The sequence below is a fragment of the Pelodiscus sinensis genome, chromosome 6 (assembly GCF_052426305.1).
Source record: "Pelodiscus sinensis isolate ZL-2025 chromosome 6, ASM5242630v1, whole genome shotgun sequence".
Taxonomy (NCBI): domain Eukaryota; kingdom Metazoa; phylum Chordata; order Testudines; family Trionychidae; genus Pelodiscus; species Pelodiscus sinensis.
In genome coordinates this window covers 76,786,475-76,801,436 of record NC_143057.1, presented here as the reverse complement: position 1 = coordinate 76,801,436, position 14,962 = coordinate 76,786,475, and the positions used below count along the sequence as shown (strand labels likewise).

The following is a 14,962-nucleotide window of genomic DNA, read 5'->3' as shown; positions in this document are numbered from 1 at the left end:
ATCTTTCATCAAAGTTAAACTGGATATGTTAGATTCTAACAAAGTAGGGTTTTCTTCTCCCCATAAAATTGTTGTGTGTGTAATATAAAAGACAAACCTGAGATATGTTTCCCCATGAATTTACTGTAGGTAGATAGTGAAACCTCTCACCTATGCTTTGAAAAAAAAACATTTTGCAAAAAATTGAATAACTGATAATTTGGAGCAAAAGCTTGCAGTTCAAAAGCTAAAGCTCCCATTGGAGAACAGAAAATTTAATGAGCTTTTAATGGAATGCAATGCTCAGAGTAGTAAATTATTTGTTAGTTGACGATGCAATCAGCATGCTGATTAAGGTTGCTTGGTTTTTTACTAAACATTAACTGAATGAAAACGGTTAGTCCTTGTTGTTCTGCTTGGGGGGCTTTGGTGAAGCAAATGGACTTTCAGAACAGAGATTGTCAATAAAGGTGAGTGCACTCCAGGTGTCATTTGAATATGGTGATAAAATACTTCTGATAAATATTTAAAAGCATTTTAAATCCACAATGTTCGCCTAGTGTACTGTGAACTCTGTTTAAAGAAACAGTGGGCCTAGAAAGGCCTCAGGATAGATTCCATTTCTTTCTGTAGATATATAGATAGATTTTATATTTCATTTGCTATTTTTTAAAATGTAAGTTGAAATATACATGTATGTAAATTATAGATTTTGCAGAAGTGAACCTGCAATATCAAACAAAAATTACTAGGACACTAAAGACAGAATGACTATTCCCTGGCTAGATCAGAAGAAAAAGTATAAGCAATTTTAAATCTACCTGAATTTATAAAATAAATAACTATAAAATATTTTTTAAAAGATTATTCTGAAGGAAACCCCATTTTTATATTTCAATTATACGTCGTCGTCTTTTAGTGATCTGGGGAAAGGGGAGAAACCGTGGCATTAACACCACAATAGAGAGGCTGTTTATTGTTCTCTTATGTCTGTTGACTGTAAATATTTAGTCTATTGAATCTTTAGACAAGTCGTGGCTTGCATAGATCATTTCATGTATTGACTGTGTTCCTGCTTCGAAACAATGTTTATCCTTTTGGTCATCTGTTTGCTTTGGTCTACAGATTTGAGAGACAAAGGGGAATTTTAAAAAAAGAGTTATAGACAGAGGGACTTTCCATTTTATGTTAACAACTACAAAGTTCTTCTTCTATAAATCCCAATTAGCTTAATCATCGCGTTTTCCGCTAACCATGATCAGGTACCCTTAAAATCCGATAAATAACTATCTTATGTGTTTTAACCATTCCTGTTTATGACCCAAGAGGTTAAAAGCCTTTCACTGGCATTTGACTTCTGACCTCATATAAATGTTATCTTATCAGTTCCTGCTTGTTAGCTTGTATTGAGTGCTTGTCCCTGATGGCTTTTAGATAAAGGGGGTTTTATTATATTTCCTATTGAAACTGATCCATTTGCTTTGTTCTTAGCCTGTAGTTTCAGCCCACATAGTAACCCTGTAACCTAAGAGTTTTTTTGAATGGGCTGAAGCCCAAACTGTTTACAGTTTATACTGAGCCTTATTGATATCATATTGCCATGGTGTTTTATTTTTATTAATCTTACATTTAGATCATATCTACAACTAAGTTCTGAATATTAGAGATTTTTCTAGACAAATTAAAATAATTGCAGGTTTGGTCAAGATGAGATGAGTAGAAATCTTGTCTACCCAAATCTGAGCCGCCTTAATGAAAGAGCCATTATTTTTAAATGTTCAGTTATATTATTTTAAACACTATTTTCTAATCCTTTAAAAGCAAATAATGGTGTAATATTGCTACGTCTTTCGTAGTGCATTGCATCATAGAAGTCAGGCTCTCTATCGTGGCGTGTTTTTCTGTTGTACTGCGTGTGTCACATGTACAAACGTGTATATAGCTCGGTATGGTGACTGAAATGTACAGTAGGCATTGCTACTGTCATCCACATATGTAATGTACACCGGTATTTCTATAGACCTAAATGTATTTAATATTTTTATTATCTTTATTTACAGGGGACTTTTGGGGGGAGGGATGAAGTCGCTCGAGTTTCTCTATCTGATTTGCAAAAGAATAATGTATTGCTAAAGAATAGCTTAGATTGATTATAACCCAATTTCTACAGGAAAATCACAGGGAAGGAATGAAAAGGCAGCCATCTTGTGGGTGTCATCTTGCACTTTTTATCCTTAATTCTTTTCCACTCAGCCTTTCTTCGGCTGTGATATTGCCTTTCACCTTAATTAGTCTTGAAGATAATACATGATATATACAATATATTTACATCATTCCTTATGCTAGAGGAAAGGATGCATTCCCCTTTGGCACTTCAAGCAATCACTGTCTAGTGGTTACAAGAAAACTACGTCTGCCTTGATATTTACTCATACATATGAATGAAACATCATTTTTGCATTGTAAGAATCTGTGTTGAAACGTATTTACAAAAAGCAAATATGTAAGCAAAATTGTATTCTTAGGAACAAAATTAATTTGTCTGAAAACTAATTACCATTCAAGAAATAGGAAATCTGCTGGATGCTCCCATTTACAAATTAACTTTGGAGTTTCTGATTGTATGTATCTATTGCTGGATTATTTATTTATTATTTTCATTGTTAATACGACCTACAGTTGGTACTGATCAGCGTCAGTGCTCTCGGTGTAGATTTCATTGAGATAATATTTTAATAAAAAGTACCTTACTACCAATTCCAACTTTATAGTTCAGCTATTTTAAAATTGTGGATGTAGTTTAAAGATATAATCTGCAAAAAGAAAAATATTCGACAAGAATACTGGGTTGCTATGTACGTTAAGACATGATCAAGTGCTACCTTCTTAGTTCATAAACAAAAATTCTGCATTCACTGTTACGTTTTTCTGGTAGAAGAAAACCAGAACTATTAGCTTAAATTTATACCTGTAAATGAAATACCACGTGGAAATAGATATTCATCAATGGGAAAAAATGTAATCAGTGCTACTGTCCTTTCACATGCAAATACTTTGGTTCAGTATAAATCAATCTAGAGCTTACTGATTGATGTAGTTATTGGCAGTTTACAAATAAACTGTGAGAAGTAGCTTGAAAAGTATCGGGGGGTTGTTTGGAAACCCGCAAAAATACATTGGAGATGAATATTTAATTCGTCTTTCTAAAAACTAGGTTTAAAATGCAAATCAAAATAGCAGTACTAATTAGTGTTTGTTTGTTCAGCCCTTTGTAAATGTAAAGCTCTTGTCAAAGTGCTAAGTGTTATTAATAACTCTCAGGACACAGATAGTTCGTGACTCTGGTGTTTTCAGAAAAATAATATATACACACAGAGTCTACTATCTACCCTCCGGGGAACAAAAACCAAACTTTTGCTCCTTCTTTTTCGGGGAGAATTTCAAAAAGGTTTTGCAGACTGTAATTACAGAGATCTATTTCCAGGAAGAAAAATAAATGCGGATTAGGATGGAAATAATGATAGTCTCCCCCCGCCCGCCCCGAAACCACTGTATCTAGTGTGTGTTAATAGTGTAACAGACAAGAGTGACTTTTTTACACTTTTACTTACCAAATAGTCTATGAATCTGCTTTGATTATGGATAATATTGTAATGACACTTAACCATGGAAAATGGTTCGTTTGATTTCTGGTGAATGGAATACATATGAGACACAGATATATTTCATCTTATTTTTAATCCCCTAAAAAGTGATTCTACTTCCAACAGTACCAAAAACTGAGGCAGTGGGGAATCTAGACCGAACTCTTTAGTTACACTTGCTGTGTTCTATTACATCCCTAACATAGGATGAATACACAAAAAGAAATCCTTCAACTCTTTTTGTCTCCAAACACTAAACTTATTGTTGCTCTAGAGATTGTTGTGCAGTGTTCTTGTAAATGTGTCAAACTTTGCAGTACCTTAGGCGCTTGCTTTTTATTCATCAACTATGGTACTAATTCATGAGGCAGGCTCTCCTCCTTTCTTTCTTGAATATGAACTGCTCACACCCTACAACGGATTAATTTCCTTGTATGTATAAGGATAATTAACTCATTCTCTTCCCTTTAATGTTGTTAGTATTAATGCTCTGTAGAAGGGATGTGCATATTTCTCTGAATCTGTTCAGAGTCCGACTCCACGCCCAAGCCAGTCTCAACTAAGTTCAAATCGCTTATCTGATTGTCTCATCACTATAAAAAAGACACCATTCTTTTCAGGTGATGCACCTTCCCCAGCAAAAAGCCCCAACTGCAATGCAGAGAACTAACAAAACAAGTTTGTAAGATGATCTCACTGAACTTTGGAAAGCTGTAAAAAGCCTTTGATATAAAGTCTCCTAAATCAGACCTAAATAATTTTTCCGGCTGAGAGACAGGAACGTAGCTAGAGTCTGGCGAGACACGTAAATCTAGTCCCGGGCTTTGTTTGGGCTCAGGGCAGGGGTTGATTCTCAGTAACTCTAGTGTATAGCTTGTTATTTATGTCCGGGGCCCCCTGCAGTGGGTGCTACCTTGTTGTGTATGCGAGTTGCTGCCACCCTTCCAAAACACCGCGCAGCTCGGGAAAAGTCAAGCACGGAAAAGTCCTGATTTTCATTTAAATAGTCAAAACCATGATGCATTTGGGCTATTATGATAGGACAGCTCCCATGAAAAGATTATTTGAACTACAAAGGCATTCAGTTAGGGCTCGCGATGCTGCAAAAGGGCCTGCTAGAAATTAGCAGCCTGTCCTGGTATTTGGAGAGCAAGAGTGACAACTTATTGGAAGTTCTCAAGGAATCATTTATATTTCACACTCCACTAGGCAGCTGATTTGAGATTGTCTGTTAGCATAACAAAGGCTCTGAGCCTGTGAACTTCAGAAACCTTTCGACCTCTTAGCTACTGACATGAATAGCCCCCAGCCCTGCCTATAGAGATCTCCCAAAGCTCCCCGGTTCGTGGCTAAATTGTTAATCAGGGTAATTTAATATAGTTTTCAATATGCCTCATCTCTTATGAGGCAAGGTATTCACAGATTTTCCCCCGCCCGAAAAAAGTTCTCTTTCATTCAAGTGTGAGAGGGGCAGCTGCAGGGAGAACCCACCCCCAACTCCTTTCCAGTGCTCCTTGAACTGCAGTGTAGCCACCACGGTGGAGCTCAGAAAAGGAAATTCACAAACAGCAGCAATCCCTTTCCCTGGACTCCAACCTGAACCTGAAATTCCGACTGTTCCTCCCAAACAGACACAACAAAAAACTCGGGTCCAGCCAGAGCTGAAGCAATTACAACGCTGTGAGTTCCCATATGCCACACCTCCCTTCTTCCCCACACAAGGAAAACCCCTCACACACAGTAACAGTCATATATAGCCACCTTACTATTTGCCTCTATCTATCTATCTATCTACTCTCTCTTTGAAAGTAAATTTGTTGGAACGAGACCTATCACAAACACGTTCATTTGAATCCAATTGAAATTAAAACCTAAGAGTCCTCTTAGGACTTTATTCAATAGTATGAACAACATGTATGAAATTCAGATTCCCCAATACCGATTGATCTCAAAGGAGACAAGCAATACTTTTCTTCTGTTTTCACCACTGCAGCTCTGAAGGAACAAACATAGCCACACACAGACCCATTAATATAGGACTCTTATTGCAAATTAGGTGTTCATTTCACATAAAGTTAAATTAGAGGAGCTGGTTCAGAGAAAAAAATACTGAAATTGCTTTTTGTATTTCTCCCATCTCCTTCTGCAAAATTTAAACACGCTAATCCATGGCTTCCAGCTGGGCTAGTGATGTCAAAAGTAAAATCTACACTTAATTTTTGTCCTTTCAGATATCTCTTTTTAGTCTGCGTGGTTATTTATGCATAATTTTTGTTCTTCTCTTGAATTGTTGGAGTTGGATCAGTATATTGCCTGTAATATACTGATATACATGGGGCAAATCTTTCTCCCTTTCTTACACCCCAACTCCAGTTACTTTCATAACTCATGCTGAAAAAGGTCATGGAGCCCAAAGTTTCCTTGGTTCAAACTTTATAGAGTGTCAGAGGCATTGATCCCCAATCCTTTGATTTTCTGATATACACCAATTACTGACTACACTGATCAGAACTACTGAAATATGTGGGGTACAGTGCTAGATTATTTGCTTACAACATTCATGAAATGATCAGGGGGACACAGGTTTTATTGAAGTTAATAGGAAATTTACTACTGACTTGAATGGTAGGATGTTCAGGACTAATATATGCAATATTAGTGAATATCTTTGTTTTTAACATTCTACACAATAATTCAGTCTAATATTTATTTAAATCTCCTAAAATCATGTCCCAGTCCCATTAATATCTAACAAATAAAGGTGGCTTTGAGAAAAGAACAAAGATAACACAGCCATGAATATAATGTTGAAATATCAAAAATATTTTTCAGTATTTTACTTTTCAAAGCTTTTTTTTTAAAGATTTTAAATGCTTTTGCATCATTGTAATAATACAATGTTCTTAATTTGAATGTATTTATTTTAAAAGTACAGTTCCTGTGATGTAATACTACTTTCACTAATTTCCACATTGTGGCAAAATATGTGCATAGATGTTTCCAATAAATAGACATAACTCTTACTTTCCATAAAATATATATTGAACATTTTAAAATGAAATAAATAAGACTGTGTCTTTTTATAGAAATTCGTGGAGGGGGGGACTCTTGTTTCTTTTAACTGTGAGATGGTGAAATAACATCATTTACATTTTTCCATGCTTTTGCTTGTTATCACTTTTCTTTTTTCATTAGCTTTTTTCCTTCATTAGAATTTATGATCCATAGCCATCATTACACTTTCACATTTCTGAGTTTCTGTTGAATTTTCTTTGAGAGGTTAATAAACATAAAGGGAGGAGAAAGGATGTCCTTGCTCTATAGCATGCGAAAGTAGGCTGTATTAAGAGTGTTTTTAATTTTGATTTCAAGTTATCTCTATTGTCTTAATCAAAATAGTTTATAAATTGAGTTGGAAATAAAGTTTATTTGGGATTAAGGAATAATGTGAGTTTCCTTCCAGAAATTAAAGAACTATTTTGTTGCACATCAGGCTACATTTTCTTTTGCTTGTTTCAAAGCTGCTTCCATATAGTGGTACAGTTTGGGCCTGTTGTATTTGAAAATAAAGGATGTATATTTGGGATGGTGTTTGACAGGGGGAATGAACGCAGACACCAGAACAATTACATTACAATCCCATTGGGAATGCCAGCACCAAATTTAGCCAGACTGATGGGGCACTGTCTAGACGTCCCTTTTGTGTATCAGCTGTTTTTTCCTTGCTTTATTGTCCTCTCTGAATGTATGACTTGAACCTGCATATGGATTCCAAACACAACCATTCCTGCAACACTACTTTGCTATAAAAACCTCCTATAAGCATCAGGATAATAATCAAGTGCTTTGTGCATACAACATACACGCACGCTCATAACTGTACAAATAATAGTAGTATATATGTATACACAATTATACTATTTATTTGTGCAAGTGCATATCCAAAATGCACTCATACTAATAAACAGTATAATAAACATGCACAATTATTGCATTAATATCTATAACCCTATCTTATACATATTATACATTCTATAATTAAAATGCAGTTTGGTAGAATTATCAGTTAAGGTCATAAGGCTGATGAATAAGAACCCTGTGAGGTGGTTGTGGTTCTGGTCTATGTCTTTCTTATTAAAGAAATTTAGATTAGGGTAGAAATGTTGCTTTCTTTTCATATACTCCACCTCTCTTCCCAAAAGAAGATAGGAAATAAATAAAACAAGCAGGTTTTGTGAAGAGGCAATTAGGAACTATCTTACATGTAAATTACAACCTTTCATTTTTGAAAAGGGCAAAGGATAAAAAGCAGGAATATTTATTAAATGTTTACACTGTAATTAACAGCACAGACTGCTCAGTTTTTCACTTACTAAACCTAATATAGAAGTAGGTCTGTTCTAATAACTCTGAGGATTTGGGGGGGCCTCTTACTTGATTTTTTTTTGTTAAGAATAAATGTGCAGATAGGCTAATATCTGCAGGGAAGAGATGACAAAACTGAACAGTGTAAGTAGTTAATATGCATCATGCCACCCAATCATGACAGGGAAACCCTATCTAATAATCTGAAGTCATCATGGCTAGAAACATCCATTGAAGAGATTCTTTTTTTTTTTTAAACCTCCTAGATCAAGGCTGGGCAAGATGCAGTCCGAGGTCCAGATCCGACCCACCTAACACTTTGATCTGGCCTGCGGACTGCATCTGGCTGCTTTCCATTGATATCCTGCAGCCTGAGCCACCAAATTTCCAGATGGTGGCATGCGCAGTTGGGATTCTATTTAAATGGCTCACAGTTCCCAGTCACAGAACTACCCCGCAAGGGCCAGAGCCGGAGCCCTTTCAATAGCCACAACAACCCTATGTGGCTCCCAAGCTCCATAGTATCGGCAGGGTCAGGAGCTGCTAGCCTTTTACTGTTTTTTAATTCAAAGCATCTGGACCCAGACAACTCTGGGAGAGGTTAGTCCCCAGCCTCACCTCTTCCACCCCAGGCTCTACCTCTTCCAGAGGTGGGGCTGGCCCATGACCACATACTAAAATTCATTAAATGGCCCCCTCTAAAAATGATTGCCCGCCACTGTCCTAGATAGTGTGAGCAAGTCATGGGACTCTACTACCCAGAGTCTGGAAAAATACATTGTAGTAGGCCCCCAGCATATGGAAATGTGCAGAAAACTTTCCAACCCCTTGCATTTACTCTTTGCAAATTGTCCTATATGCTCAGGTACACCCTGAAACTGTTTTCTTTGGTCACTGAGATGCCACATTTTTCTTATAGTAAGTTAATAAAAGTATTAATGTAGTGTCTGGTTTCTATAATAATCTCCTTTGTTTATTAAGGACAGTGGCCTTGGGACTTGGGCTTATTTTCTGCCTCATTGAGCCTTTTTTACCACACCCTTTTTATTTTACCAGTTTTTTACAGGTATGACAATGCAATTTATGAAATGGACTATGGAGTCACGTATTATATCCGCTAGACTATCCAGTATGCCAGCCAGGAGACTATTTGATTTTTTGGGTATACAAATTCTAGCTTTTTGGGTATACAAATTCTATGGCTTCAGTATTTTTGTACCAGGTACATTCCCCATTACACTGCATGGTAGCAAGGCAAGCCAAAAAGCAAAAATTCTTGCCAAGAGAATGCCTAATTCATAGAACTAAGGAGTGGTAACTCTGCAACATGTTTCTCCCTTTTCCTGTGCTTGCAAAAGCCTTCTGTGATGTGACTGGGCTACACAGGGTTTTGGGGGACATGTCAAACAATACAGAAACAGAATTAGGGCAGCTCCATGCTACACAGGTAGATATCTATGCAGAAATAGTTACTGCTTCTTGCATGTTTGTTATTCTAAATGGATAAAATCAGGAGTAAAGGTTAGCTGCCAGTGTTGAGCACCCTTAGTTTAAAATAGGAAGTTAACCAAAATGAACACAGTAGCTTCGAATTAGTTCCTAGTGAGCCACAAACCATGTTCTAATCATCATTAGTTTATGACCACCTTCACCTAACTCCACATTTAATCTAACAATAGTTCTACTTGCTGTATTAAAGCATAATAAACTATCAGCTGTTCTTTTAGGTATTTACTTTTTTCAGTCTAAAGAAAATCTCTCTTGTAGGTTGCAGCAGAAAGGAGTAGTGGAAAAGGAAACTCCTCAGTATAAAGAAACTTGCATGTGACTGTATGCGCTATGCTTCACCTGTGGATAAATACAGGACTCAATATTTCAAAGTCATGATTCTTCAGCCTGCCTGCTCCCTCACAGTCTAGCAAAGAATCTCCTACTGTGGACAATTAAGGCCTGACCCATTTTTGAAGGGAAGATTGGGAAAGAATGTTTGTTTCCTGATATCAGTAAACAGGGAAAGATACACAAACCTGTTCAGTGATTTACTGTATTCTCTGTTATGTCAGGTTGTAGAATGATGATTGTGATTATAAGATATGGTGACTGAAAATCAAAAACAAAATACAAAAGTGGTACGGTCCATAATGACAGCTTTGTTGTGGGCACTGGTACAAGGAAGGATTGAGTACTACTGACACAGGGCCAGTTAGGTATTGAGGAAATTCTGGGAAAAAGCTGCTCCATAGTGCTCATGCCATGCAGAATATCAGGGTAATTCAGATTTCATAAATCATAGGGAAGTCCTGGTTGCTTATATAGCTTTTTAACACATGATGGGAGTTTGGGGCCATCAGTGGAAGAGTCCAGCAGCTGACGGGTAGTGACCAACTCCTTTGGCATATGAGGAATAAAAACACCTGTTGGAGAGTAAATGTTCACAGGTCAGCAACTCCCTCCCACCTCTTCTTGTGTAAATCATTACCAGCTACAGTGAAACATGGTGCATGGCTAGAGGCACAATTTGATGGTGTTTCAGAACTGCATTGACAGGAAATGTGGGTAAATTAATAAACTCATTGTTCCCTTAGTTGCCCATTTTTTATATGTAAATACAGCTGTAAGATGCTATCAGGTCCCATTACAAGTATAGTATCAAGTTGTTGACAGACAATCAGTGTTATGGTTCCCAGTATAAGTTGCATTAAGCTAGTGTCATGGACAAGCTTTTCCTCTGTGCAAGTCACTGTAGGCAGCAACTCTGGTAATACGGGAACAGTAATTCCCTTTGATTGCATAACGTGTGTGTAATACATACCTTTGTTAGGAGCATAAAACTATGCAGGCTGTAAAGCAAGTATGTGGTGGTCCATGCGATGGTCCAGATAAGAAGCAAATACCATACAGTCAGATCACTTGCTTCACAAACATATGTTAGGGAATGGGGAACTAGGATCTGTATACTTTCCATTCAGGCCTTCCCACTTGCCACCTCACGTGATCCAAAGCACTTGCTCTTGTGGTGCATTTTCTGCTGTGAGAGGTGCAGAGGTAGCTGTTACTGAATGCAATGAGCTTTACACTCAACACATTCCAACAGAGTAGCTACAGGAAGTACAGCTTTTTACCAGTAATGGTCTTTGCTGTTATATAATCAGGTATTCACTCGAGGCAATAATTGGGAAAATATAACAGGGATACCAAGCTCTCAGATATCCTGGCAATGATCATAGTAAGCAAGATAAACTATATTATTAAACATTGTTTTAAGAAAACGCTCAGAAGTCTTCCAGAGAATCAATCTGAGTTGAGATGAGGAATGTGTATAATATGCATCCTTTTCATATAGTAATGTTTAACTATAACGAGGCTGAAGTTACAAGAGCAGGCATGATGCACAGCCACTCTCTCCATCTTTGTTTCTCCACTCCCAGACAGAACAGCGGCCTTCTTTTCTTTTTCTTTGTCCTTCTTCTCCTTTCCAAAAGAATCCTTTCAAATCGACACAGCTAATAGAGCTTTTATGGAGGTGGACTCCTACCCTGTCATAAGCCTGCTTTCCAATGGCCCTGTTAATTTAAGTTAACATAAACCCATTGAAATCAGGTTGAGAACAGTTTTTTGTAATTTGGAGGGTTTTGTAAATAAAATGATTTACATGTTTGTGAGCTATCTGCTGTGAGTACAGTATTACTGCAGATTTTTCTTTGGAGATTACAACACTGCTTAAGTTTATTTTCTCATTTTCTACATCATGTTGTGATCTCCTAAAGGAAATAATTTATTCTTTCTTTCTTTCTTTCTTTCTTTCTTTCTTTCTTTCTTTCTTTCTTTCTTTCTTTCTTTCTTTCTTTCTTTCTTTCTTTCTTTCTTTCTTTCTTTCTTTCTTTCTTTCTTTCTTTCTTTCTTTCTTTCTTTCTTTCTTTCTTTCTTTCTTTCTTTCTTTCTTTCTTTCTTTCTTTCTTTCTTTCTTTCTTTCTTTCTTTCTTTCTCCTTGAGATAAAACGCAACTTTTGGCTACATGTTTTAAATAGCATAATATACTTTATCAAATAGCTTTGTTTGAGCTAGGATTGGACTTGGTATATGGAGCTAAAAAAAAATCTCTCTCACACACACAGGTTAACAAAGTTGCTGAGCTGCAGGGCAAGGTGGAGGGACAGCTCCTGGAAGGGGTGTGGTCTTGGACAGAAGAGGCAGGACTAGGAGTAGCCAGCCCTCAGTGTTGTCTGGGGTGCACTGTCCTCCTCCCCTACCCCAGCAGCCCCGAGAGCTATGTGGCACACATTGTGCGGCATTCTGGTGGCTATTTAAAGGGCCCTGGGCTCTGTAAGCTGCCACTGCTGCAGTAGTGGTGATGACAGCCAGACACCCCAGGCCCTTTCAAATCACTGGGACTTGAGAGAACTGCCCCCTTTGCTCTCCCCATTGACAGGCCTACACACACACATGCAGAGAAAGAAGGGGTGGAGACGTGCTCAGGAACTTTTCCTCTTATGGCATAAGACACCCAGAAGATCTTTATATGAGAATTTTGGTATTCTCCTAGCACCAAATCTTCACGCTCTGGGCAGGATTCTGATATGACACTGTCATAAACCAGGATGAAGTCAAGGAGGTCAACAGAGTTACACAGGTGAATAAAACCATGTGAAATCAAAATCAGGCACACATATTACAATATCAAATTGGTATTCAAAGACACTCTAAGTAAAATGGTTGCCACACTGGTTAAAAAATAGGAAACAAAGGGTAGGAATAAATGGTAAGTTTTCAGAGTGGAGAGTGGTAACTAGTGGGGTCCCCCAAGGGTCTGTCCTGGGACCAATCCTATTAAACTTATTTATAAATGATCTAGAGAAAGGGGTAAACAGCGAGGTGGCAAAATTTGCAGATGATACCAAACTGCTCAAGATAGGTAAGACCAAAGCAGATTGTGAAGCGCTTCAAAAAGATCTCACAAAACTAAGTGACTGAGCAACAAAATGTAATGTTAATAAATGTAAAGTAATGCACATTAGAAAAAATAATCCCAACTATACCTACAAGATGATGGGGACTAATTTAGCTACAACTACTCAAGAGAGTGATCTTGGAGTCATTGTGGATAGTTCTCTGAAAACATCGACTCAGTGTGCAGCTGCAGTCAAAAAAGCAAATAGAATGTTAGGCATCATTTAAAAAAAGGGATAGAGAATAAGACAGAGAATATCTTATTGCCGCTACATAAAACCATGGCATGCCCACATCTTGAATACTGCATACTGATGTGGTCACCTCATCTCAAAAAAAGATATATTTGTCATTAGAAAAGGTTCAGAAAAGGGCAAAAAAAATGATTAGGGGATTGAATGGGTCCCATATGAAGAGAGATTAAAAATACTTAAACTTTTCATCTTAGAAAAGAGGAGACTAAGAGGGGATATGATAGAAGTCTATAAAACCATGACTGGTATGGGAAAAGTGAATAAGTAAAAGTTATTTACTTATTGTCACAATATAAGAACTAGGGGTCACCAAATGAAATGAATAGGCAGCAGGTTTAAAATAAACAAAAGGAAGTTTTTCTTCACTCAGCGCACAATCAACCTGTGGAATTCCTTGCCAGAGGATGTGGTGAAGGCTAGAACTTTAACAGGATTCAAAAAAGAGCTAGATAGACTCATGGAGGTTAGATCCATCAATGGCTTTAGCCACGATGGGTAGGAATGGTGTCCCTAGTATCTGTTTGTCTGGAAATGGGTGAAAGGAGTGGGATCATGTGACGATTACCTGTTGTGTTTCCTTTCTCTGGGGCATCTGGTATTGGCCACTGTTGGCAGACAGTATACTGGGCTAGATGGACCTTTGGTCTGACCCAGTATGGCCGTTCTTCTGTTCTTAACACAAGCTACCTGTGCTACCAAATTATCAGATAAGAATATGGTCCTCTGTCTTAATTTGATCTAATTGAAAATAGGTATTGCACACACCTATGTGGGCATTTACACTGGAAAACATAAGAACAGCTCTGGGGCATATCTTCTGTAATCAAGAATTGTGCCTCTAAATAGCTGATAGCCAAGGAAATCTTTTGAAAAGTGATAAATGAAGAGACAAAAGACTATAAAGACTCTAAACAATAAGAAGATTGTAATGAATTTCTGCCTTATTACTGAGTGAAATGTTAACCCATAGAGCAGTGGTCCCCAACCTTTTGGGGCTGCCGGGTGCCCAGGAATGGGGCCATGCATATGCTGTGCATGCAGGACGGGGGTTGTGTATGCTCTGGGCACCTGGAGTCTGAGACGCAAGAATGGCTCAAGCCAGCCCTGGTCACTAGGTGGGTGCACATAAATGCCCCGGCGGACGCCATGGCGCCCACGGGCACCGCGTTGGGCACCACTTCCATAGCGCAACTGCCTGTCAGCAGAAAGAACTCCATAACCTCTAGAGTTTAGGAAAGGAAATACCACCTAAGATCAAAATGTACTGAGTAGTGCTTCAGTAGACATTACCTACATTGATAGAAAGGGTTCTTCCATCCATGCAGATGTAATCTACCTACCGGAGAGGTGGTAGCTACATTGATGGAAGGCAGGTCAGCTGAAGAGCTGAGGCTACCTCTACATTACACTAAAAAGTCTATTTAAGCTACACAACTCCAGCTAAGGGAATAACATAGCTGGTGTCAAGGCACCTTACATCAAGTTACCACTGGCTCTACACTGCAGGGGGTCAACAGGAGAAACTCTTATTTCTCTTACTCTTCTCCATTCAGGGTAGAGTAACAAGGTGACTGGAGAGCAATCTGATGTTGATTTGGTGGCTCTTAACTAGATTTGTTAAATCAACCGCCAGTGGATTGATCTCAATGTATTTATCCAGGCAGTAGTGTAGAGGTAGGCAGGACTGAGTGCATGTCTATACTGCAGTTAAGAACAAGACTCCCAGCTAGGGTATTAAAATGTGGATGTTGAGGCACTGTCAGAGTTTCGGGT

The 14,962-nt window shown here is 38.0% G+C and overlaps 1 long non-coding RNA gene across 1 annotated transcript in view; it reads left to right on the top strand.

Moving 5' to 3' along the window:
* Positions 1-329: 329 nt before the first annotated feature.
* Positions 330-14,962, top strand: part of LOC112547357 (uncharacterized) — a 78,301-nt gene continuing 63,668 nt past the window's right edge. Inside the window, exon 1 of the long non-coding RNA XR_016349916.1 lies at positions 330-449. This is a non-coding gene — a long non-coding RNA (uncharacterized LOC112547357). The remainder of the gene's footprint in view (positions 450-14,962) is intronic.